This window comes from Glossina fuscipes, unplaced genomic scaffold (genome assembly GCF_014805625.2).
Source record: "Glossina fuscipes isolate IAEA_lab_2018 unplaced genomic scaffold, Yale_Gfus_2 182, whole genome shotgun sequence".
NCBI classification, from domain to species: Eukaryota; Metazoa; Arthropoda; class Insecta; order Diptera; family Glossinidae; genus Glossina; species Glossina fuscipes.
The window spans coordinates 201,233-209,488 of record NW_023998525.1 but is presented as its reverse complement, the minus strand read 5'-3'; positions in this window follow the sequence as shown (position 1 = coordinate 209,488).

Sequence of the window (8,256 nt, the reverse complement as noted above, 5' to 3'; positions counted from 1 at the left end):
TTTATTATACATTTAAAACACTTTATTAATATGTATAAAAATATATATATATATATAAAAGAAATTGTTATTCTTTTTAATGGTTTCCTGATTGTTTCAGATTCATTTTCCTTGACTTTGTGGCTTTGTTTTCATGTGTTTAGTGTTTTGGAAAACACGCGAACTGAACTTATTTAACTGATTTTAGTAACTGTTTAGATTTTCTAAGTATATCTTCCATCTCCGTAGAAGAATTTCCATTTTCTTCATCTCCTCGGTTACTACGGTTATTTCGAATATTTTCATTGTTTAGTTCCGCAAAAATGTATCCATGCTTTCTGATTTTTTACAATTACTTTCATAATTGTAAATATAAATCAACCATCGCCCTCCCTGAGCAGCTTTAAGTAAAAGGAAGACTTTCTGCTCGTTTTTGAAGAAAGCTACTAAGTCTACCATATACCGTATATGTGTTGGTACAAGGATACTTTGTGTCGGCGATTTACTTGACGGTTTCTCTATACCTTTCATTACGAACTGCGGTTTCTGCATTTTAGTTATACATTGCACGAGTACTTTCTCACCCAACACACCTAATACCTTATACCTTATACTTGGCCACATGATTCCACGGTCTCTCTAGATAATAGCTTTTTGTGTTAACATCGGCATTGCCGCCTACGTCAATAGTTAATTATACATTTCCCAATGATGGCCAGCTGACATTTCTATTAGGATTCTTTAAGAATTTCTCGTTTATATCATCTGCCCTTACTAAATATTTAATTATTTTGGATTTGGCTATAAATTTACGCTCCTCATTGTTATCGTCCTTAGAATCCGCTAATAAAAGATGGTTGGCTTCAGCTTTTACAGCGCGACTTAATACCAGAGCTGCTTCACATATATGATCACTATCATCGCTTTCTATGGAAGCCATAGACGTAAGACATGACGTCCTACTAATCTTTTCAATACTGACATCGTTATTCGTCAGTATTTTTAGCTTTATTTCTTGTATTATCAAAATAAACGTCATCTGCTTTTGTTTTGACTTCAGCTCCAATTCCTATGTATCGCACATCTATATAAAATGGCGGATTGAATTTTGTTTACGTTTACATTTTCCTTTGGCTGTATACTAGGTATATGTCTTGTACACTGAGCTTTTGAAGAAGTTACTTCACTAAAAAATTGAGCAAAAGCATGCCATTTGTAAAAAGGCGGATGCAATGCGGCAAAATCTAGTAATTTTAATATGTACTCTTTTCGCTTTCCGTTTAAAGTAACTGCACTCTGCGTCTGCAGGTTCAGAAAGTTGTCCAGTTAAACCTTTTTGCCATTTTTTCAGTTCGCGATGCAGGCGCTTTACATCATGAAAACGTTTCTATACATATAAAAGAGTCAATGCTTTAGGCTCAGAACGCGGAAATACCTAAAAAATAAAACATAACAAAATAAATCAATTTTAGGAAGCCAAAAAATTACGTCGGTAGGAAAACTTACATCCTCCCTTATGAGTTTGATGATCAGTAACCGCAAAATTATATATTCAACCACCTGAATTCAATGACATGTTGATAATGTGCGATTAAGAAAATTAAAAATCATTCAATCATTTTTGCAATGATACAAACGATTTTTTTTTTTTGGTATGTTGAACGGAGAGGGACTAAGCCAATAGATTTGTGGCTTATATGTCCAGATAATAAACTGTAGTAATTTTTAGTCACGATTATGTATAAAACGTAACAAAAAAAGAAAAAGAGCGGCCGTAATAACTGGAGTTAGCATGTTAAATGTAATTGTATGTGTGTGTGTAAATGTGCTTGTTGAGTTCTTGAAAGTCAGACAGTGTTGAAAACTTTGGCTGAAAACGAAAAGGAATGGTACTAGAAAATGATTGAACGCAAAAAAAAAAAAGAAAAAAGAAGGAAAAAAAAGGAAAGTAGAGGAAAAAGAAATATTCTAAAAGGATAAATTGGCGTTTCTAATAAAGCAAGTTAGTTCCCCGAGATGACGTACATTTTTTGCTGCAAAGAGATCGAGGAGACAGTCATATAACTTGAAGAAGCTAAAGGAATCTCTAATGCCATCAAGCCTGTGACATCTGAAGATTAGATGCTCAGCAGACTCAACAACATTGCAAACTTCACAAACATCACATGGTATAACGCGAATCATTTTTAAATAAACTTTGTCATAAGTATGACCACTCATGAGTCTATAAAGAATTTTGATTTCCCAGGAATTAAAAGAAGATACAGAGAAGGGTTTGAATTGAAATGTGGGATTTAATTTATAGAAAAGACGATTGGATTTAACGCGCGCGATTTCTTCAAATTCGTCGTTTAGCTGTTGAAGGATGTGGTTGCGAAATGCCCGAATTGCTTCATTGGGAGTATATTTGATGGACAAAATTGTCCCATCAACACGAGCTCTCCCTGCATGAAAGTCGGCTTTTACATTTTAAAAAAAGCCGCAGTGGCCAGGTACCCAAACGAGGTGACAGTCATCACTTGAGATTCGTGCAACGTCTTCTGAATATCAAACACATATTGATTTTCTCCGTCTCTTTTATTTATTAGAAGTAGAGCAGACCTGCTGTCGAAAAAAATAACAAAACGTCTGATACCATCGGAAATAGCAACCATGATAGCATGTCGAATGGCGAGCAACTCAATAAATTTAGAGGAAAGTTCCTCTTCCACTTTGACTCGAAGTACTGTTTCAGATAGATGTTTCACGACCGAGAAGCCAGATACATTATGTCCGACGGAACCGTCAGTGGCATATATATCGTATCCGTTGTTGTAATAAAAAAGGAGTTTTTCTTGCCATAACAACCTTATACAAGAAAAGCTGACATTTTGTTTTGAGGTAGAGATCGATTCGAGAATGTTCATGAAGTCTCTGCATTTGCTGGTAATGAAATTCAAGGGGGGAATTGAATCTAACTTATCAAAAATATGACGAAGTTTTTGATAGCAAAAAGTATAGCTGCAAGTGACAGTATCACTGAGAGATATAATTTCCTGAAAAAAGGAAGGATTTATCATCTTGACTTTAATTAACTCTTTGGCAGTGCAAAAAAGGACTCTTTCGGAAACCGGCCATTCACCAGATATGACATTGAGAATATGTTGAGGAGTTGAGGGGGTCAGTCCAGTACAACGCTTCAACATTCGGTTTTCAAATGCTTGTATACGTTCCTCAATATATTTTGGGAAATTGCAACATGTGGAATGTCCAAATTCAATTTTGGACCTGACTAGAGATTTGTAAACGGTCAAAGCATTTTTGGGAGGCAAGCCTGCCTGATTGTTTGTCATGTGTTTGATGATGTTGCATCCAGACTGACAATCTTTGAACGCCTTTTCATAATGCCCACGAAGGGTTAAGCTGTCATTTAAAATTCTCCCAAGAAATCGAAAAGATTTTCCCTGATTAACTTGGGTACCTTTGATAAGAAGTCTGATTTCACGTTTAGAACCTTTGGCAAAATAAATAGTGTTTGTCTTGCTGGGGTTAAAATATAAATTAAGATCAGCGCATGCATCGAAAAACAAGTTCGCTTTCATCGAGAGGTTATTGACGGCTGCTGGAAAAGATGAGTCCGCAAATACGATTAGAAAATCGTCTGCATATTGAAAAATGTGAGTTTTGTCATCTTGAAGATCATGATACAAACGATAACAACAATTTATTAATTTCCCATCATTCTTCTTCTTTCTTATACACAATCATTTCGTGATGGGTTCTATGTAAAGTCGTGTGGATAATAATAATAATAACTTTGCTTTAAATTTGGAGCACGTTAGTTAAGGATTTGGAATGCTAGCAACACAGGCTATCGGCTCTAATTTAAATAAATTTGCATTAGGTATTGAGCTTAGTAGTATTAATAAAGTAATATATTGAATTGATATTCTGTTCTGAAGCTGACTTTAGAATGTCCAAAGGGTTAATCGATCCAAATGTAATACTTCTAGCCAAGGAGAAGTTAAGTCAGTCGCAGAGAATGTGCTTTATAATGAGAGTTTGCCCACAACTGCAGATTAGAGAGGAAGACTTCTTCAAGATCCAATGGTGAGTTGCAATTGTATGACCACGGCGAATTCTCGAAAATGTTTGGATCATGATTTTCTCAACATTTGTTGAATATAAAAGTGGAGTTAATTGAGGGTTAATGGAAGAGTAGTGTTGATGATGGAATTGTAAATTTCGTTCTGCAATTTTATTTTTAACTTTTCTTCCAATGTATCTTTGAAGATCCAACTTTTCCATGACATCATCCATAATTAGAGGAGCAGAAGCAGCATACTTTGCCGCTCGATCAGCCTGCTCATTTCCCAATAAACCAATGTGACTTGGTACCCATAACATTTTAGTTTTTCCCTCGGGGGTGTTGTTATTAAATTCCTTAATTTGTTGATGGTGCTCCATCTCGAAGTCGAAGGATTCCGAATAGCTTGTAATACAGACAAACTGCGTGAAGAATAGATCTGGCTTCAGTTGTGAAAGTTGAAGTACTTTCGTGGAATATGTGATTGAGAAGAACCTATCCTGTAGCATCTGCCACGACACAAGCAGGAGGCAGACCAGAAGATTTTGAGCGGTCTGTGTATAGAAGATTCCAACCGGTACTTTCCAGTACTTGGCTTTTTGCAGCTATTGGATTCCTGAAGACGTAATTTGTAGTATCTTCTTTTTTGTGCTTAGACAGCGAAATGTCAAAAGAGCAGTATTTCAAAATGCATGGAGATTTAACACCAAAATAATGGTAAATTTTTAAAGGAATGTCCAATTCCTTTGCTTCATACAAACAATAGTCAATTGCAAATGGGACTTTTGAATTTTCTTCGCAACAATAATCTTTCTCACGTCATCACCGAGAATAGATTTGTTTGAATTAAGAAACTTGTGGCCTATTTTCTAATGTTGGGAGACCAGTTTCGATTATAATATTATTTATGGGCGTCGTCCGAAAAGTATAACAACTTGCTCTGACTACTTGGTGGTAGACCGGTTTAAGGATGTTGATATTAGATTTGCAGCTATTGCCACAAATTATCAAAGCATAGTCAACCTTGCTTAACACAAGCACTTTGTTAAGATAAGCAATAGTGTTAATGTGCGCATGGCTTTTCCAAGCAACGTACTGTATGCAATTCACTCTTGATAAAATAGAATTTTTTAACCGAAGACAGTGCGCTTTCCAACGATATTAGTTGGAAAACGTGAGCCCGAGAATATGCAGCGTCTGCACGTTTAGTACTGCTATGTCATTAATGTGCATCAGTAGATTTCCCGCATCGCATATCTGCTTTCGACATAGATTCATTTTATTTTTCCTTAAAAACGAAAGCCTGTTGTTCCGCCAAGGAAGACTACCTCGTTTAAAAGAGGTGTCGGATTGAGGAATAGAAAGATGAGCAGTCGTGCGTATCGCTTTAGACATAATAGCAGCATCATGGTTGCAGTTCCCGTTAAATGGCTTTGAATTCAAAAATGACTCCACCTGTTTGGAGTAGTTGATCCAATCCGCTTTATCTAGGAGGAATTTGGCCTGTTTTGCTGGAGTAATAGAGGACTATGAAAGTTTAAGATCGATTATGATTGGAAAGTGGTCACTATTATGTAGGTCATCACAAATAGACCAGGAAACTAAAGGAAGAAGAGACGGAGAGCAACATGTTAAATAAATATGAGAAAAGGTGTGATGAGTTGAAAAGTGCGTTGGTTTTCCACCATTTAAAATACAGAGAATGCGTTCAATGAAGGCCTCTTCTAAAACAGTACCGCGACTGTTGTTCACTGTTGAGCCCCAGACGGTATTCCAGCTGTTAAAGTCGCCGCATATAATTAATGGGGAGGAAAGAACGGAGAACAAATCGTAGAGTTCTTGCTGAGAAAACGATTGCGAAGGTGGGATATACTGTACTGGAAATTTTATGTTTAAGGTTATTTGTATCGCTACGACTTGTGCGTATGGGTTCAAATGTATGCGCTTGTGAGGTATAGTTAATTTTATAAAAACACCAACTCTTTAGAGGACTCGTGCTTCTTTTTGCCGTATGACCTAGGCGTTGGCAGTTTTTACACCTCATGAGATTTGGAATGTAGAGTTCTACCTTACGTTTGTACCAAGCTACATCAACCGTTGCCGGTAGCCGATAGCGATCAAAAGACTAAATAATTCTGCCTGTAGGGGAGCGGGTTTTTCCATCGTCATTTAATTTAGTGAATTTATAGACTTCAGTCTCTCCTTGACTGCCCATTTCGCGAACAATTTCATCTTCCGGCACATGATTTAAGCATGGGGCGTAAACTACGCCTTTACCCGAGTTCAGTTTGTCATACAGTTTAGCGGATATAGCACATAAATTAGCTAATGGTTTCGATTTTATGAGGTTTTGGATTGCGCGCGATTTCCCAGCGAGGACAAGTAAGTTCCCATCGCGTAGAATCGATATAGAGTCTTTATATGTTGTAATGCTATCTAGTGCTTTTTTAATAGCAAAAGGGCTGATTTGCGAAATTGTTATGGAAGGATCAGTTAGAGATATCACAACATATTTTTTGTCAATAGGAATGATGCTACTGGTTGGCAACACCGGAAAGTCCGAATTTTTAAATTTTTTTCTTTGGGGGGATACGTCCGCTAGTAGATGAAATCTGTTTGAGTTTTTATCTCGCGGCCTCGGGGTCATTATGCCTTATGGTTGTCTATTATTTAGTAAATTCTGAAATAACCACTCACTCGAGAAGGTTTGGGAACTGCTGAGGATAATGACAATTGTTTTCAATATTTTGTTTTTCTTTAATGTTTTCTGTTTTTTTTATTTTTTTTATTATATTTACAGAAAACGAAGCAAATATCGTATCTGCGATAATTAGTTTTTGCAAAAACTCAGGAAACACACGAGTTAAACACACGAAAACACCGAAAACAATTAAAAAATCGCAGACGAAAAACAAAACACGCACTACTCAGAACACAAGTCGATGTCAACTGCAGTTAGAAATTAAAAGTAAAAAAACTATTGAAATCGTTATCAAATTTATTTATCAAGAACTATACAAAAGTGCTGTTGAATATTGGGGTAAATTCAGAAAGTGTAGATACACAAAATTACAAAAAAACAAGCGCCCGCTGCTTTCTTATTCCACTCATCGGTCTACAATAATAATATAATAATCTAGATTACATTTATATCCACTCTTTACAACATTCAAAATAAATTTGTTACAATATATTTATTAAAATTACGTAAGGTGGTTACATTAAATTAGTTTCTTGTCATTTAGATTTATATTTTAGCGGCCAAGCATAGCAAAGCAACCGTAGCTTTATTTAAAACACAACAACAAATGAATAGTTTGATCGTCCATATTCCCGGAAGTAGAAAGATGCATATTGTTCTGTAAACAAGCCACGTACTGGTTGCAATATGCTTATCAGGGTGACATCTAATCAAATGGAATCGTAAATACTATTAAAAATGAAAAATACACCAGACATTACCACTGACAACGTTACTCTGTTATGTTAATATGAAATGGTGGCGTTTTATGTTTCCGTAGCAGGTCGTCACCAAATACAGACTTGCTCTTTCAATTCTTTCTCAATTGTCACCAAACTCAGACTCGCTGCTAAATATATGTTTATTGATTTGGATGTATCCTTTCTGTGACGTGGATTATGGTTTGATGGCTTTTGATGTCTAATTAGAATCCCAATAAGTATAATATGAACATGTAAGTTGTGACCACCTCTGTATAAAGGAAAATGTAGGTATAATTAATAATTTAAAAGATCATCGATTTGTATGCTTAGCGTGCGATTTAACCTTGAAATACTTACTAATTCTCTTCTTATTTATATTTTTTATTACTATTGCTTTTGTCATTTTTGCATTCTGTTTTGTTTCCTTTATGATAAATTGGCATGCAATTTCAAAAAAAAATTTAATCAATTGTAATTTTGTGTGGACATGGCCGATTTTTTCGGTTTTTACACATAGAGAATAGAATCTTTGGAAAGTAAATGCGAAAAATTTCAATCTTCTAACTTTTAAAATTTCTGAGTCACGAGCAAAAACCCACAAATTTTTTATAAGAAATGCAGGGTTGCTTTCAGTTTATGGTCCACTGCGGGCTTCTATTCTGACTGATTTGGGCCATTTTCAATACCAACCTGCGTGCAGAAACTTCCAATGCTGCTATCAAATTTCAAGTTGATATGTTCGTTTTTGCGACCAGAAGAGCGTCAAC